At 42.6% G+C, this 19458-nt stretch overlaps 1 protein-coding gene across 5 annotated transcripts in view; it reads right to left on the bottom strand.

The window, feature by feature from the left end:
- MGAT5 (alpha-1,6-mannosylglycoprotein 6-beta-N-acetylglucosaminyltransferase) overlaps positions 1 to 19458 on the bottom strand; it is a 232371-nt gene that overhangs the window by 162838 nt on the left and 50075 nt on the right. The window contains exon 1 of one of the 5 annotated variants that reach the window (XM_075117782.1): positions 250 to 264. The exons of the other annotated variants lie outside the window; for them this stretch is intronic. The gene's annotated coding sequence lies outside the window, so the exon portion shown is untranslated. Of the gene's footprint in view, positions 1 to 249; positions 265 to 19458 lie in introns of those variants that run through there. 5 annotated transcript variants of the gene reach the window in all.

The raw sequence follows: 19458 nt of genomic DNA, 5'->3' as shown, positions 1-19458 counted from the left end.
CCCCTGCATATGCTTTCTTGTTTCTTCTCTAATTTCTATGATTTTATCAATTCCTTCAAAAACTGTGAATTGTCTTAAATTGTTTGAGTTGTATACTGGTCTTCTCCACCTCAGATGTAAGAAGTTTAATTTCATTCCTATTTACATGGGGCTAGGGGAGCAGTTCCTTAGAAAATTAATTACATAGCTCTACATATAACACACATGCAGAGGAAATTACATATAGATATACATGGTGCTGAGTCCTACCTAGCACTCTCTTCATGTTTAGGGCAAACCTCTCCATCTCAGTTAAGGAGATCCTTCACAAAACAAAACACAAAAAAAAGGAGACAGTTTATATATGTGTGTGTTTGCATTTAAGGCTATGGATGAATAACATCTCCAAGAAAAGCTGGAGGGTGGGGAGCCAAGACTCTGACCCACATTTTTAATATATGTAAGAACTTATAGTGCTTCACTGGCTCAATACATGACACAAACACAGGATAGCAATAAATATACAAGAAAGTTGCAGAGAAAAGACTAGCAAGAAAAAAAAGGAAAAATTAGCTCTGATGAGCTGAAAATGACTGGAAGATGGATAAATGTGTCAAGATGAAAAAGAAATTAAAAGATCTGGCAGAAAAAAGAGAAGCACACGCCCTGAGGTCTGAGATAATAACCCAATTCAGTGGAAATCAAAAAGGAAGCAAAGAAGACATTTATTAAGCAGATAAAAAATGTTTTTAACAAAAGTTACCTGTCAGACAAGACACATTTAGACAACAGCAGGGTAAATGAAATAGTTGAATGCACAGAGCTATCCTGACCAAAAGGAAACAGATCAAAGAGGGCATCATCTAATAAATGGATTAGAGAAGCTTGCTAATTCACAGGTCTCAAATTGTAATTGTAAATAGAGAATCACCATCAAATGGGTGACTTTATAGTGGAAACCTGCAGGGACTGGTTCTTGGTCCTACGCTAGTTAACATTTTTATTGACTTGGAAGAAAACATAATATCACTGAAAGTTTACAGATGACCCAAAAACTGGAGAAGTGGTAAACAGTATACAGAGTGATTTGATTTGTATTGCTTGCTAAGCTGGACACAAGCAAACAATATGCATTTTAATATAGCTAAATGTATGCCTCTAGGAACAAAAAAATGTAGTTCATACTTACAGGATGGGGGACTCTATCCTGGGAAGCAGAGACTATGAAAAAGATTTGGGAGTTGTGGTGGATAATCAACTGAACATGAGCTCCCAGAGCGATGCTGTGGCCAGAAGTGCTAATGCGATCCTTGGATGCATAAACAAGGGAATCTCACGGAGTAGAGAGGTTATTTTACTTTTGTATTTGGCACCGGTACGACTGCTGTTGGAATAGAGTGTCCAGTTCTGGTATCCACAATTCAAGAACGATGTTGGTAAATTGAATAGGGTTCAGAGAACCACCACAAAAATGGTTATACGATTAGAAAACCTGTCTTACAGTGACAGACTCAGAAGAGCTCAATCTATTTATCTTAACAAAGAGAAGATTAAGGGGTGACTTGATTACAATCTACAGGGGGAGCAAATATTTAATAATGGGCTCTTCAATCTGGCAGAGAAAGGTATAGCATCATCCAATGGCTGGACGCTGAAGCTACACAAATGTAGACTGGAAATAAAGCATAATTTAACAGTTAGGAAAATTAACCTTCGGAACAATTTACCATGGAGTCATGGGAGTCTCCATCAGTGACAATTTTTAAATCAAGACTGGATGTTTTTCTAAAAGATGTGCTCTATTATTTTGGGGAAGTTCTATAGCCTGTGTTATACAGGAAATAAAATTAGATGATCATAATGGTCCCTTTTGGCCTTGGAATCTATGAATACGACATTAACAATCCTTGAAACTCCTAAGATTGAAACAGGAGCTAAAAGAAGGGCAACTGGTGATGACTAACAGATCAGGTTCCAAAAGTACAATAGACAAGACTGTAAATACAGACAGCTAGCTTTCTGCTAAGCAGAAAACGATTTATTGGCACCCCTACATAAACACTTTTAAGCTGAATATGACATTGTCTCATCTCAAGATATTAGAAAAAGGTAGTGAAAAGGACTATTTTTCAAATCTCTATTGCCTTTGGAAGCAAAACCAACCAACAAAAACTCATTGTTAATGAGAAATGTTAGGAACATAATTTGTTTGGTACTAGAGTCAATCCTGTAAAGGTCTTTCTTAAAAAGCCAGTATGTCATTTACACATGAAACACAAATAAAGCTTGCATATTTCGGCCAGATCCTCAGCCGGCCTAAATCTATGTAGCTCTCAACCTCAATGGAGCTGATGATGATTTACACCAGCTAAAATCTATGGACTAGATCCTCATTTACACACACTGAGTATGTGTCATTCACTCTCACACACAGTGTATTGTGCAAACATTTATCTAGTCCTTAACTGAAGACCTTCTTTACAGAAACCAAGCACGATATTTCCACTAACAAAGTTGTTACTGGCACATGTTGTGTCCCTGCACATGTAGAGAGAGGGTCTAAGGGAGAAATAGGATGCACAAGTAGAGAGGACAACAATATGTCATACACACACAAGATTATATTATAAAAATGTTTGCTATAAGATGAATGTCAAATGTCTTTCAGCAATCTTGCTTTAAGGGATAAGTCACACGTCGATGGCACAAGATGATATCTCACAATAAGGAAACAGTTTCCTGGCAAACATGAAAAATAAGTAAAATTAACTGTAAATAATGGTTTACTGGATGCCTATATGCCAGTATTACTAACCATCAGATCAACTAATGCTAAAATGTAAAAACATCAGGACTTGGAAAAAGATGAGAATCGTTTCTGTCAATTATTAGGGTATGTCTACACAGCTGACATTAAAGTGCTGCCATGGCAGCGCTTTAATACCATCTGTGTAGTCGCAGAGCCAGGAGAAAGAAAAGGAGTACTTGTGGCACCTTAGAGACTAACCAATTTATTTGAGCATGAGCTTTCGTGAGCCACAGCTCACTTCATCAGATGTGTACCGTGGAAACTGCAGCAGACTTTATATACACACAGAGAATATGAAACAATACCTCCTCCCACCCCACTGTCCTGCTGGTAATAGCTTATCTAAAGTGATCAGCAGGTGGGCCATTTCCAGCACAAATCCAGGTTTTCTCACCCTCCACCCCCCCACACAAATTCACTCTCCTGCTGGTGCTAGCCCATCCAAAGTGACAACTCTTTACATAATCAAGTCGGGCTATTTCCTGCATAGATCCAGGTTTTCTCACTTCCCCCCCACCCCCAAACACACACAAACTCACTCTCCTGCTGGTAATAGCTCATCTAAACTGACCACTCTCCAAGTTTAAATCCAAGTTAAACCAGAATATCTGGGGGGGGGGGGGGGGGTAGGAAAAAACAAGAGGAAACAGGCTACCTTGCATAATGACTTAGCCACTCCCAGTCTCTATTTAAGCCTAAATTAATAGTATCCAATTTGCAAATGAATTCCAATTCAGCAGTTTCTCGCTGGAGTCTGGATTTGAAGTTTTTTTGTTTTAAGATAGCGACCTTCATGTCTGTGATTGCGTGACCAGAGAGATTGAAGTGTTCTCCGACTGGTTTATGAATGTTATAATTCTTGACATCTGATTTGTGTCCATTTATTCTTTTACGTAGAGACTGTCCAGTTTGACCAATGTACATGGCAGAGGGGCATTGCTGGCACATGATGGCATATATCACATTGGTGGATGTGCAGGTGAACGAGCCTCTGATAGTGTGGCTGATGTGATTAGGCCCTGTGATGGTGTCCCCTGAATAGATATGTGGGCACAATTGGCAACGGGCTTTGTTGCAAGGATAAGTTCCTGGGTTAGTGGTTCTGTTGTGTGGTATGAACTCTCCCAGTGCTGTAATCAAACCAGCTCCGCCAGGGGAAGAGCACCCAGCGCTGTAGCACTGTCTTCACTGCCACTTTACAGCGCTGAAACTTGTATCACTCAGGGGGGAATTTTTTTCCCCACTTTTAAACTTAAAATATTGGCTTCTGCAGCTAACTCAGTAGTTTTCACCTTCATTTCCCTGTTTGTTCATAATCTGGAAAAGAAAAACAACCTTTCCTGCTTTTTCAGGTCTCAAACGATTTCTCAATTTGAAATGAATTAGTCCAAAGGAAAAAAATATTCTTTCTACATCAGCAGAAGAAGCTACTGCTGTTAAAGTGAGATTATCACATCAACAGCTTCTGAATCCAAGTGCTTAAGTGACTTCCACCAGTTCACCAGTGGACTTTAAAACATCATCAGCAAACATATATTTCTTGAATGGTTCTTATTCCCAAACTGGGTCTCTTTTACGGCCTGCTGCCATTATAGGTTTTCCCTTCTCGTGAGAGAATGATATGGTAGATCTCAAATCAATGAAGGCTACACTCAGAAAGACCTCAAGATTACTGCCTGTCCCTCCCTTCTCACATTTATGTCCAGACTTCTTCTCCTTGTCCAGTTCTATTCCGCCTCCAACAATCTTCTATTCATTGAACTTTCTGAAACTTTGCACTTTTAGAGAGAGGTAAGGGATTGACTCTGTATACACAAATTTGTAGAGGGACAACAGGGTTGATTGAGGTCTTATTTCTCACAAGCATGTTATCTCTAGAGACGCAAATCCACAGTTTGAGAACTGCAAAACTAAGCATCTCTGATGGTATCTTCTAGATTGAGCACACAGAGTCCCATTGGGTAGATAGAAAGATGAACCTAAATAATTTATACAGAAGCCCCTGGAACCCCATAAAATTGGTCCCTAATCCATGAACTATTGAAACTCATTTACAAAATTTTTCTTAAACATTACATTAATATATTGTCTCATACTATAGAATTAGAATTTATAATCCCTATTCCATGATGAGATATCTTTGAGCTATAATGTATCTTAATTAAAACAATCTTTAGATAGGTTTTTTCCTCAAAAAGCACTTCATAAAAAAATCCAATTTAAATAAAAAAAATTGGATTTTTTTTTTAAATCATTGAGTTTTATTCACCCTGTGCAGAACTGAGAATGATCAAAAGATGTAACAAATAGTTTAAAATATTCTAGGACATCAGCTATCTTCAAAAGCACGTTTATACAGAGGAAGTCACCAAGGGCAAGATCTTAAATAATGATGCACATCTACAACTCAAACTGCAATTGATGGGAGGTGCAGGTGCTAAAAACTTTTGAATACCAGACCCTTATCTGCATCCATTTCCCTAACTGTAAAATGTTTACATTTCCCTCTCATCTGGGTTTTGTGAGGTACATCTTATTAATGTAAAGTACATTTATATCTGGTGTGTGAAAAATGCTATTTATGTACAACTGTTATATTGAATACTGCTTGATATTTTTAACTTACCTTTTTACTATCACCATCCTGGAAGTTTAGATGTGAAATCTGCTCACCTATTTTCACACATAGCCTCTCTCCATATGGGTAGTATTTCAAGACTGATGGGGCATTTGTTTTTTAAAACTATATTTTCAACTCCAGTGTGGCTCTCTAATGGTTCCTAATTATTATTATTTTTTAAGTGAAGGACTGCAGAACAACAATCTAACATGGCCTGCAGGAGTTCCGGAGCAGCTCAAAAATTAGCATTAGAAAACTGAAATGACGCTGCAGGTTGTTGCGTGAACATACATCAGGGATAATAAAAAAGGCAGATCAACCAAACATTTTTGGTTGTATCAACCATACAATCTCACCAAAAGGTGTTAATGCAGAACAGTGATGATCAACTTTAGGTAATTCATTCTCAGAGCACAAGGATGAGCAGGAATATGTTGTATTCCTGAAAAATATGTTTTTCCTCTCAGAAAACCTGGTAAAATATACTGCTATTTTCACCCGACAGCAATGACAGGGAATTAATTTTTTTAATGTAATGTTGCATAACTCTGAAAGTAACAAAAATCAGCCACAGAATCTAATGCAGCTTAAGTGAATTTATTTTTAAAATAAAAGCCTGCTGTATACTGTAAGATTTTCTATTTTTTCACCACTACAATTTCTATTTAGAGCAGAGGTGGGCAAACTACGGCCGACATCCAGCCTGCGGGACCGTCCTGCCTGGCCCCTGAGCTCCTGGCCAGGCAGGCTAGCCCCTGGCCCCTTCCCTGTTGTCCCCCCTCCCTCGCAGCCTCAGCGCACCACGCTGCCAGCGCTCTGGCCCACCGCTTTGTGGCTGGCTCCGGCATGGTAAGGGGTCGGGGAGCGGGTGGTCCCGGGAGTCAGTCAGGGGACAGGGGGCAGTTGGATGGGGCAGAGGTTCGGGGGAGGGGGGGCAGTCAGGGAACGGGGTGGCTGGATAGGCATGGGAGTCCCGGGGGGCCTGTTGGGGGCGGGACAGTCAGGGGACAGAGAGCGGAGGGGGGAAGGGGGGACGGGTGCTGGATAGGCGTGGGAGTCCCAGGGGGCCTGTCAGGGGGCGGCGGTGTAGACAGGGGTCGGGGCGGTCAGGGGACAGGGAGAAGGGGAGGTTAGATATGGGGTGGGGTCCCAGGAGGGGGCGGTCAGGGGGGGTTGGATGGGTGGGGGATTCTGAGGGGGCCAGATGGGGTGGGGGCCAGGCTGTTTGGGGAGACACTGCCTTCCCTACCCGGCCCTCCATATAGTTTTGCAACCCCGATGTGGCCCTCGGGCCAAAAAGTTTGCCCACCCCTGATTTAGAGAGTAGTTTTCCATCCACCTCCATGGAATTCCCACAGGGTGAAGGGATTCCAGAACAGCAGGTTTGGGAGGATGAAGACAGAAGTTACATGAGCCTTGGGGCAGAATCTTTGCCTCTTATGCCACTTTTCAAGCACAGCCAGAAAAAAAATGTGAGATGCAACTAAGCACAAAAGGTGGAAATCTTTCTAGATAAAAGACAGAAAACAATGCCAGCAAGACTTTAATACTGAGCATGCAATTCAACAATCAGTTTTTAACTGGAGAAGAGGTAATTTAAAAGGGAAAAAACTTGCAGAAAGACAGACACTTACTGGTTACAGATCTATATGAAGGCAGCTAGATCACCTTCATATTTCAACTGGGTTTCAGATAAGAAAGATGAAGCAAGAATCTGACTGTCCCAACTATACTGTGAAGCACTCTCCTTTTATAAGGCCACATTTTAGCTGGAAAGAATAGAATGTAACATTTAACGCACATACGGGGAGAGGGATAAAAAGGGGAAGCAGAACAAAATACCGAACAGCATCTTATATCTTAGTCCAAACTAGACAGCAAATGAGTGGAGGATAAGGCGTTGTTAATCTAAGCATACTGTAAAATTAAAGGTTTCAGAGTAGCAACCGTGTTAGTCTGTATTTGCAAAAAGAAAAGGAGTACTTGTGGCACCTTAGAGACTAACCAATTTATTTGAGCATACATAAGCTTTTGTGAGCTACATCCGATGAAATGAGCTGTAGCTCACGAAAGCTCATGCTCAAATAAATTGGTTAGTCTCTAAGGTGCCACAAGTAGTACTTTTCTTTTTGTAAAGTTCAAGGCCAACTGATAGATTTGCAGGTCATGACTGAAGATGTGAGCCCTTCAACTCACAAACTAAACATGGTCAACCTTTGGATGGGAGACACAGAAAAGAAACTTCCATCAGCCAATCATGGCCAGCAGCTGCCTGTCAGACTGGGAAGGATACAGAATACTGCAATATAAAAAGGCTGCGGTAGGCTCTAGGGATTCACATCTAAACTTCAATAAAATACTTGTGGCACAGCCATGACTAGCCTGGGTCAGCTGACCTGGGCTCGCAGGACTTGGGCAGTGGGGCTAAAAATTGCAGGGTAGATGTTCGGGCTACATCTACAATGCAATTTTTAGCCCTGCAGCCTATGCCCCATGAGTTTGAGTCAGCTGATCTAAGTTCTGAGATTTGGTGCCACAGGTTTTTTACTGATGTGTAGACGTGCCCTAGGATTGTCTCAGATGTCAACTGAGCATGCTCAAAAGTGAATCTGAGTAACTTATAACTAGATTTAAATGTTTTCCCCCTAAACCTGGAAGAGGACTTACCTCTCAATAAGGAGTATTTATAAGGAAGGTTGAGGGAATTTTGTTCATTTGCTTTGGATTTATTCTTGAGCAGCGTAAGTATTTTTCCACTCTACAATAACTCAAACAGCTGAACAGAATTCTCCTACTAAAAACACCTCTGGTCTAAGGCCAAGCATCATGCCCAAAGCATTTTGTGCTATATTAGGACAGCATAACCTTGGGGCTTATAATGGAAGCCATGACATAGCTAACTGCTGGTAACTACTGCTATGACAGATACTAAGGTCCAGATTTTTAAAAGTATTTAAGATGCAGATAGGCGCATAGTGGGATTTTCAAAAGCACCTAATTCCTATTGAAGTCAGTGGTAGACACACATCTAAGCACTTTTGAAACTCACTAGGCACCTATCCACACCTAAACACCTTTAAAAATCTGGCCCTAAAGGCCTGTTATACAGAAATGCAGACCTGTGGGCAGTTAGCACCTCTGAAAATAAGCCCCTAAGATTTTGATCCTTCCAACACTTATTCATGTGAATAGTCCTAACCCTCATGCAATATAAAAGATACTTAGCACTTGTAATAATAAAAAGAGCTATGCATTTCCTTCAGGGTAAGCACTATAGTATAGTTAAAGTTAAACTACCTACTAGAAGCTTAGCGTAAGAACTACACATTCACAACTTTCTGAAACATTCCCGTCACTTGTATGTCTCCATGCTTGGTCTCAGCTCAAAGTTGAATTTTAGAAAAAAGGAAGTCTAAAGATATGCTTGATTGACATCTGTTCAACTACTTCTCCATTAAAAAAACAAAACAAAACCACTCTGTTGCTGACATATTAAGTGCTCACATTTAAGACAGTTTAATGTTACAGTTACAACTGTAATCACTCAAAGGCCAGGAAATGCAAACATTAAGGTTCTTAATGCAACCATAATTTGTCCATATTGTACATAGGGGAAAAGCCTGGCTCCAGTGAAGTCAGAGTTTTGCTACTGACTTCAGTGGAACCTGGATTTACGCATGGAATATTTAAGTTGCAAGTTATATTGTTAAATATAATCTTAATATGCACTGGGCCCATACCTACCCTCAGGCATACATGCACAAGCACAGGTTAGCATTACAAATAAACTCAAAGAAGAATTTATGGGGGTGGAGTAGGGTGCGGAAAGGACCCTGTATGTGCAATGCAGGCAGGATCAAGTCATTATGTACATAAAGGTATGTCTACACCGCACATCTCTTGCAGTGGCATATAGAGTACATACACTGCATGCCCCCCAAGCACATGTACAAACAGTAGGGTAGATGATGAGGCACTGCTTAGGCAAGTAAAGACATGTCAGAACTTTAGGCTATGTACAGGCCTCTACACATCCAAGCCTCTCCCTGTTTTTTCAGGGTAGTATTCTGCTGCCTACCTGCTGCTGGAGCCTTTCACTGCCATGTGTAGGTACACACCACAGGGTGGACAGTGTGGCATTTAGCTACACATGTAGTGCCTGTACCTACACAGTGCTGCCAGTGTAGACATGGGTTAAGTTTTAAATGAGTAACCCCTATGTTTATGTATTTATACTGGGATATATATTGATAGACACTATACACTGCATCTCATGCACACACATACATGTAGAGGTGGTCAAACATGGGAAAAAGCATTCACAAATATATTTGTGAAATCTGACCCATTATTGCATTTGTTCGTATATTTGTGCTTCTTTTGGTTCATTTTTACAGAACATTCAGAGTCCAGCTTTTTTGTTGAACGTTTGTTATGACCTGCTATTCTTAGATAAATCCATACTTGTATGCAAACAAGTGTACATAAGAAAGAATATTAGCTATTCACTCTTCTGATATATTTCAGAGTAGCAGCCATGTTAGTCTGTATCCACAAAAAGAAAAGGAGTACTTGTGATGCCTTAGCCCTGGTCTACACTAGGACTTTAGGTCGAATTTAGCAGCGTTAAATCGATTTAAACCTGCACCCGTCCACACAATGAAGCCCTTTATTTCGACTTAAAGGGCTCTTAAAATCGATTTCCTTACTCCACCCCTGACAAGTGGATTAGCGCTTAAATCGACGTTGCCGGCTCGAATTTGGGGTACTGTGGACACAATTCGATGGTATTGGCCTCCGGGAGCTATCCCAGAGTGCTCCATTCTGACCGCTCTGGACAGCGCTCTCAACTCAGATGCACTGGCCAGGTAGACAGGAAAAGAACCGCGAACTTTTGAATCTCATTTCCTGTTTGGCCAGCGTGGCAAGCTGCAGGTGACCATGCAGAGCTCATCAGCAGAGGTGACCATGATGGAGTCCCAGAATCGCAAAAGAGCTCCAGCATGGACTGAACGGGAGGTACGGGATCTGATCGCTGTTTGGGGAGAGGAATCCGTGCTATCAGAACTCCGTTCCAGTTTTCGAAATGCCAAAACCTTTGTCAAAATCTCCCAGGGCATGAAGGACAGAGGCCATAACAGGGACCCGAATCAGTGCCGCGTGAAACTGAAGGAGCTGAGGCAAGCCTACCAGAAAACCAGAGAGGCGAACAGCCGCTCTGGGTCAGAGCCCCAAACATGCCGCTTCTATGATGAGCTGCATGCCATTTTAGGGGGTTCAGCCACCACTACCCCAGCCGTGTTGTTTGACTCCTTCAATGGAGATGGAGGCAATACAGAAGTAGGTTTTGGGGACGAAGAAGATGATGATGAGGAGGTTGTAGATAGCTCACAGCAAGCAAGCGGAGAAACCGGTTTTCCCGACAGCCAGGAACTGTTTCTCACCCTAGACCTGGAGCCAGTACCCCCCGAACCCACCCAAGGCTGCCTCCTGGACTCAGCAGGCGGAGAAGGGACCTCTGGTGAGTGTACCTTTTAAAATGCTATACATGGTTTAAAAGCAAGCATGTGAAAGGATTACTTTGCCCTGGCATTTGCAGTTCTGCCTTTGCAAAAGGTTTCTGGGGAGGGCAGCCTTATTTCGTCCTTCATGGTAGGACACTTTACCACTCCAGGCCAGCAACACGTACTGGGGAATCACTGTAGAACAAAGCATTGCAGTGTATGTTTGCTGGCATTCAACCAAAATCACGCGGTGGGAGGAGGCAAAATGCGACCTTGTAACGAAAGCACATGTGCTATGTATGTAATGTTAACAGCAAGGTTTACCCTGAAAGAGTGTAGCCACTGTTTTATAAAATGTGTCTTTTTAAATACCGCTGTCCCTTTTTTTTTCTCCACCAGCTGCATGTGTTTCAATGATCACAGGATCTTCTCCTTCCCAGAGGCTAGTGAAGCTTAGAAAGAAAAAAAAACGCACTCGCGATGAAATGTTCTCCGAGCTCATGCTGTCCTCCCACACTGACAGAGCACAGACGAATGCGTGGAGGCAAATAATGTCAGAGTGCAGGAAAGCACAAAATGACCGGGAGGAGAGGTGGAGGGCTGAAGAGAGTAAGTGGCGGGCTGAAGAGAGTAAGTGGCGGGCTGAAGACAGGGCTGAAGCTCAAAGGTGGCGGCAGCGTGATGAGAGGAGGCAGGATTCAATGCTGAGGCTGCTGCAGGACCAAACCAGTATGCTCCAGTGTATGGTTGAGCTGCAGCAAAGGCAGCTGGAGCACAGACTGCCACTGCAGCCCCTCTGTAACCAACCGCCCTCCTCCCCAAGTTCCATAGCCTCCACACCCAGACGCCCAAGAACGCGGTGGGGAGGCCTCCGGCCAACCAGCCACTCCCCCACAGAGGATTGCCCAAAAAAAAGAAGGCTGTCATTCAATAAATTTTAAAGTTGTAAACTTTTAAAGTGCTGTGCTTAAAGTGCTGTGTGGCATTTTCCTTCCCTCCTCCACCACCCCTCCTGGGATACCTTGGTAGTCATCCCCCTATTTGTGTGATGAATGAATAACGAATGCATGACTGTGAAGCAGCAATGACTTTATTGGCTCTGCAAGCAATGATTAAAGGGAGGAGGGGAGGGTGGTTAGCTTACAGGGAAGTAGAGTGAACCAAGGGGTGGGGGGGTTCATCAAGGAGAAACAAACAGAACTTTCACACCGTAGCCTGGCCAGTCATAAAACTGTTTTTCAAAGCTTCTCTGATGCGTACCGCGCCCTCCTGTGCTCTTCTAACCGCCCTGGTGTCTGGCTGCGCGTAACCAGCAGCCAGGCGATTTGCCTCAACCTCCCACCCCGCCATAAACGTCTCCCCCTTACTCTCACAGATATTGTGGAGCACACAGCAAGCAGTAATAACAGTGGGAATATTGGTTTCGCTGAGGTCTAAGCGAGTCAATAAACTGCGCCAGCGCGCCTTTAAACGTCCAAATGCACATTCTACCACCATTCTGCACTTGCTCAGCCTGTAGTTGAACAGCTCCTGACCACTGTCCAGGCTGCCTGTGTACGGCTTCATGAGCCATGGCATTAAGGGGTAGGCTGGGTCCCCAAGGATACATATAGGCATTTCAACATCCCCAACAGTTATTTTCTGGTCTGGGAATAAAGCCCCTTCCTGCAGCTTTTGAAACAGACCAGAGTTCCTGAAGATGCGAGCATCATGCACCTTTCCCGGCCATCCCACGTTGATGTTGGTGAAACGTCCCTTGTGATCCACCAGAGCTTGCAGCACTATCGAAAAGTACCCCTTGCGGTTTATGTACTCGGCGGCTTGGTGCTCTGGTGCCAAGATAGGGATATGGGTTCCATCTATAGCCCCACCACAGTTAGGGAATCCCATTGCAGCAAAGCCATCCACTATGACCTGCACATTTCCCAGGGTCACTACCCTTGATATCAGCAGATCTTTGATTGCGTGGGCTACTTGCATCACAGCAGCCCCCACAGTAGATTTGCCCACTCCAAATTGATTCCCAACTGACCGGTAGCTGTCTGGCGTTGCAAGCTTCCACAGGGCTATCGCCACTCGCTTCTCAACTGTGAGGGCTGCTCTCATCTTGGTATTCATGCGCTTCAGGACAGGGGAAAGCAAGTCACAAAGTTCCATGAAAGTGCCCTTACGCATGCGAAAGTTTCGTAGCCACTGGGAATCGTCCCAGACCTGCAACACTATGCGGTCCCACCAGTCTGTGCTTGTTTCCCGAGCCCAGAATCGGCGTTCCACAGCATGAACCTGCCCCATTAGCACCATGATGCATGCATTGTCAGGGCCCATGCTTTCAGAGAAATCTGTGTCCATGTCCTGATCACTCACGGGACCGCGCTGACGTCGCCTCCTCGCCCGGTATCACTTTGCCAGGTTCTGGTGCTGCATATACTGCTGAATAATGCGTGTGGTGGTTAATGTGCTCCTAATTGCCAAAGTGAGCTGAGCGGGCTCCATGCTTGCCGTGGTATGGCGTCCGCACAGAAAAAAGGCGCGGAACGATTGTCTGCCGTTGCTCTGACGGAGGGAGGGGCGACTGACGACACGGCTTACAGGGTTGGCTTCAGGAAGCTAAAATCAACAAAGGGGGTGCCTGTACATCAAGGAGTATTTCAGGCAGGACTGCACGGAGGGTTCCAATAAGAAATGGTGCACCTAAGTTATCGTTCTTATTGGAACAAGGAGGTTAGCCTGGCCTCTGATTGATACATGGCTAGATTTACCTCGCTGCACCTTCTCTGTGAGTGACTGCAGTGTGACCTAGAGGAATGAGTCCCCTAGACAGGGGAGGAGGCAAATGAGTACAAAACAAATCTGGTCTATTTCTTGTTTTGACCCACTCCATCTATCTTTTACATCTTTGGCTGGCAGCAGACGGTGCAGAAGGACTGCATGCCATCCACATCTCATGGCTGCTCGGCAGAAGATGGTACAGTACGCCTGCTAGCCATCCCCATCTCTTGCCTGCCTGGCAGAAGATGGTGCAATACGACTGCTAGCAATCCTCATCTCTTGCCTGCCTGGCAGAAGATGGTACAGTACGACTGCTAGCAGTCCGTATCGCCTGCCTGCTCACCATAAGACGGTTCAATAGGACTGACTGCAGGACTAAAGAGAATGACCTGGTCAAGTCACTCCAAATTTAGTCCCTGCGCCCATGTCTGCCCAGGCGCTCCCAGCCGACGCGGCCAGGAGCACCTCGGACACGATGAGGACGACTACCAATCGTATTGCACCGTCTGCTGCCAGAAGGCAAGGGGTTGCTGCTACTGTGCAGCAAAGCCGTACCGCGTCTGCCAGCACCCAGGAGACATAGGGTGACGGTTACCTGAGCGGGCTCCATGCTTGCTGTGGTATGGCGTCTGCACAGGTAACTCAGGAAAAAAGGCGCGAAATGATTGTCTGCCCTTGCTTTCACGGGGGGAGGGAGGGAACGGGAGGCTGACGATATGTACCCAGAACCACCCGCGACAATGTTTTAGCCCCATCAGGCATTGGGATCTCAACCCAGAATTCCAATGGGCAGCGGAGACTGCGGGAACTGTGGGATAGCTACCCACAGTGCAACGCTCCGGAAGTCGACGCTTGCCTCGGTACTGTGGAAGCGCTCCGCCGAGTTAATGCACTTAATGCACTTAGAGCATTTTCTGTGGGGACACACACACTCGAATTTATAAAACCGATTTCTAAAAAACCGACTTCTATAAATTCGACCTTATTCCGTAGTGTAGACATACCCTTAGAGACTAACCAATTTATTTGAGCATAAGCTTTCGTGAGCTACAGCTCACTTCATTGGATGCATTCATTCATTCTGATTAAGTGAGCTGTAGCTCACGAAAGCTTATGCTCCAATAAATTTGTTAGTCTCTAAGGCGCCACAAGTACTCCTTTTCTTTCTTCTGATATAGTTTGTCTTCCAGTCAGGGAACAGAACTATATCATGTGATCAATCACAATGAATAACCATAATACCCTATTTGTGGATAACCCATAAACTATTTTTTTCTGGTAAATGATTATAGTTAATATGAATAAACCAGATTCAGGAAAATTGTGATCAGTTCACAAACCATCTGAGAATAGGAAAAAGGATTAATTATACTGAATAAATTGCCTCCTAACTTGCCTCTTCTACACAGCATTGCCCCCAAAAAATAGATAGCAAGAAAGATATGGTCCACAGGTAGGATGGAAAAATAACTGACCTTCTGGACAGAACTCTTCTATAATCTAACTTGGCACTTGGCTACTACAAGCAACAGGCACATTAGAAATATTGAGGAGTTGGGCGGTAAGAAAGTGTGCACCAAACCTTTGGGAGTAAGTAGCTCAAACCACATTAGCTTATGGGTCAAAGAGAGTCAAACCCCCAAACCTAAAGAGTTAACAGAGTCATTGCATTGACTCTGAATCCTGCAGTCCTGTACTATGTTTAGTAAATTATATATTAGAGCCAAGTTTTTTAATCCAAGATGCTAATCGGTTGCTTTCTGCAGGCAGTATCCGTCACTATTTTTATAATACAACCAATACTGCATGGGGAGAAGCGGCCTTCCTAACATATAACAAGGCTGATAAAGACGCTGTAAGGGTTGCAGCAACCACAGACAACTGTTCCATTTTCCTGAAGCTCATTAGCATTGCACAGCTGTTGCCACACTCAGTAACAATGCCAGCCTCAGGGGATCTGACAAATACAGGTCACAGTGAAGGTAAGAAGTAAAAGATTAGAAGACAAATCCAAAAAATTATTTACCCTTTGCAGACTGCAGCAGATTTACCCACCCAGTAGGAGCAGGAGTCTGTTTCCATTCCTTGACATTCATTGGCCAAAATAGACAGCTTTCTGAGAGGAGAAGGTACATTAAAATGTCCCCAGGTGTCTCTATACAGTTGATTAAAGATCACAGGAACTGCTAAGCAATTTTCTTTAGAAAAGTGAAAAAAGGAAGGAAAGAAAACTTCTGACTACTTGCATCTCAGATGAGCAAATGAAGAGAATGTATAGGCGTCTAGTCTCCCTTTAAGGAAAATGCATAGGTCCAAATTACTTTAATGGGCTACAACACTGCATACAAGAGGAGACAAGATCCCATAACAAACAACATGTGCTGAGAGTACTAACTGGAAATAAATTGCTTGAGTAAGCACGCAACTACCATCACTCCTTACTTCTTCAGGAGCAGTAAGAGTAAAGAAGTTCCTGGCTCTCTGACTCATTTTATAATCCTGTTGTAGTCACTTCTCTGTGTTTCAGTTTGCTGATTTGTGAAATTAGAATAATACCATCTACCTCACAAGGATGTTAAGGTTTAACTGATTAATTTTGGTACCAGCTATCTGATTTTAAACAATAAGAAATTATTTATGTTGAAATCCAATTTAAAAAAAAATTAAAAGTATAAATGTTATCAGTTAATATAGCCATCTGGGTGTCCCAAAAGCCATAAGTCAATCTAAGAATGAGACTTACTTTACAAAAAGCAGTCTTGATGTTTTAAGGTTTCAGAGTAACAGCCGTGTTAGTCTGTATTCGCAAAAAGAAAAGAAGTAATTGTGGCACCTTAGAGACTAACCAATTTATTTGAGCATAAGCTTTCGTGAGCTATGAAGTGAGCTGTAGCTCACGAAAGCTTATGCTCAAATAAATTGGTTAGTCTCTAAGGTGCCACAAGTACTCCTTTTCTTTTTGATGTTTTAATTTTAAAATAACCAAACATATATACATTAAGGAGCACAAACTTCTGAGAGTTTTGAGAATCGTCAAATTAAAAGTCTATTTTTAAAAATTCTGTGTCACTTTAAAACCCTAAGCTTATTAAAAACAAAATCTTTAAAAATCAGATCATAACTTTAAAAAAGTTATGCTCTTTCTTCATTTTCTGCTTCTCTCTCAGCTCAGATAATGAAAACAGTCATTTTCATGCACTAAAACAATCTGTCAATGTGTGCACTGAATACTAGAGGGAAATGTTTAAATCTAAACAGAATTGTTGGTATTGGGTTTTATTTAAAATTTCCTAAAGACATTTCTATATAACATTAACTTTTGTTAAAAAAAATAAAAACTGAGGTGTCCTGTAAGACAATCCCATCACTGAAAAATTGCATGAAACTGCAAATTCTCTGCGGAATTCCACAGTTCACATTCATTTTATAAAAGATCATTAGCAGTGTCCTTCCTCACAATATTAGAGGAGAATGCATGATTAAACAAAAGCAGCATCTCTTTAGATGCATGCTATCAGTATTATGCCTCACATCTTCTACATTCATTAACAGTCATTCATATGCATGGATATGATACTCAGGCCTGGTTTACACTTAAAAATTTGATTGACCTGGCTATGTTGCTCAGAGCTATGAAAAATTGTGTGTCCTGAGCCCCGCAGTTAGGTTGACCTAAACTCCTCTTTCCCCCAGTGTAGGCACAGGTAGGTGGATGGAGAAATTCTTCCATCGACCTAATTACAGCCTCTCGAAGAGGTGGATTAACTACATTGATGGGAAAACCCTTTCCATAGATGTAGGAAGCATCTATGCTACAGTGTTACATCAGCACATATCCTCATGTGTTATGTACTTACACCAAAGTGCGTGCAAGTTCCTGAATTGTCTGGATTTTATCTTTTGAATTAAGAATGGAATAGCAGTCAAATAAGGACAATCTTTAGCTTTAGAAGAAAAAGTTCATTCACCTGGCCCAGCCGACATGAAATTTTATAAAGGTAACAAATGTTTCTCCCCAAGAATAAATTGGGAGATGTATAGAAAAAGTAGGTGTTTATATTTTTCATGTGGTGAGAGTGTCTGTAAGTGGCATTTCAGAGCCTAATTCTGAGCCATGTTTGCTCAAAACCAAGACAATTTTGACATTGTATGTAAGAGCTGAACAGGAAACTAAGATTAACATCCAGTTTTAAAAAATGCTTTAAAGTATCAAAAAATAATGTGCACAAAAACTGGGACCGGAGCCTATAGTCTTTTAATAGGCACAATTTCCATTTACTTCAATGGGAGTTTTACCAAATTCAGTATTGCCAACCCCAAGTATTTAAAAACCCGGAGTCAGGCCTGCAAATAATCACACTTGTTTAAAAATCATGAGATGTTAGAACATAATAGATATTGGGTTCTTCATTTGCATCCTGTTTTCCGAGAGCTTATGTTTCATATTTTCAAGCTTTTCTCTACCATCATGAGGGCTAGAAACTTTCTTTCATTCTTTAATTATTTTTGGTAAATAGAAGCAGAGATCCTAATGTAATCGAATAACTTCAAAAGTTGGGACTTTAAAAATATCCCATACCAATTTCGCAATACAAAAATTGCAGGAGTTAGCAACACTGCTGATTTGAGGCTCTGGAATAAAGACTAATTTTTAAGGCACTTTCTTTCGGAGAGAGAAGTAAGGGAACTTAAAAATATATGAAGGCAGGATGGGATTTCCCTGTAATTTCCCCCTTTATCTACTATAGCTGTGTGTACACTAGATTTTGCTTTTCTTGCATCTCCTGGCGGCTACTGCTCATGCAGCTCCAGATACTCTAGTGCTACTGTAGCCTGGCTGATGGCATTTTTTTCACCACTGTCTCTAACCTTGCTCAGAGAAGGTCTAGACATAGTGGTTAACAACCCAGTCAGTGGCGATGTGCTTTCCTATCTACACTAGTGCTCCCAATTACTACCGCCAGTGGAGCTGCACCATTGTTAGCAAAACGTGGGTATCACAGTTACAGGGCTAGCTGCACCCTGACCCCCAGACCTGTGAGTACACCACCTCTCAGTGTCAGGCCTCATGCTCTTACCTTTCCTGGGGTGGAATCACCCGATTTTCCCACTATTCGACTAAGCCCTTGGCTGCACTACCCCGTATATTGACAACTGCATTTACCCACGCAGGTCCAACTGGGTTTGGCACCTGCAGATCTGCCCTTTGAGCATTTGTGACTAGTGGTGAATACAGTGCCCAGACAGCCTACTTACACCAAAGTATTGTTTAATTCTAACAGCAGGAATACAGCTTAGCATAACAAAAAAAGGATTTTAAAACAAAAAAGATTTTCATGCATCTATTTCACCTAAGCCCTAGATGCTTGTGAAATGAACTTAGAAAGGCCTAGCTTCTTCACATCCTCCAGCAGGGTCTGCCTGTGCAAGAACAGTTTCTCAGCAGCAATTGCCTAACTTCTGGACAGAGAGTCTAACTGTTTAGAGTCCTTCTGATCTGTGGTTTCCCAGTAGCGATAAGACAGGCTGTTAATTTTGAGCCCAGAGGGTAAATCTTTATGGTTATGCAGGTCTGTCACAATGGGAGTTTAAAGGGAAGAGGTCTAGTACAAACAGGTCTTAAGTGAGGCTCTTACAATTGAAGTGGTAGAAAAGGAGTGGTAAAAAGAAAAGGAGTACTTGTGGCACCTTAAAGACTAACCAATTTATTTGAGCATAAGCTTTCGTGAGCTACAGCTCACTTCATCAGATGCCTAAAAGTGGGAAATTCAGTGAGG

This window comes from Caretta caretta, chromosome 11, assembly GCF_965140235.1.
Source record: "Caretta caretta isolate rCarCar2 chromosome 11, rCarCar1.hap1, whole genome shotgun sequence".
In the NCBI taxonomy this organism is placed as follows: Eukaryota; Metazoa; Chordata; order Testudines; family Cheloniidae; genus Caretta; species Caretta caretta.
The sequence above is the reverse complement of the archived record's forward strand: the minus strand, read 5'-3'. Positions and strand labels throughout refer to the sequence as shown.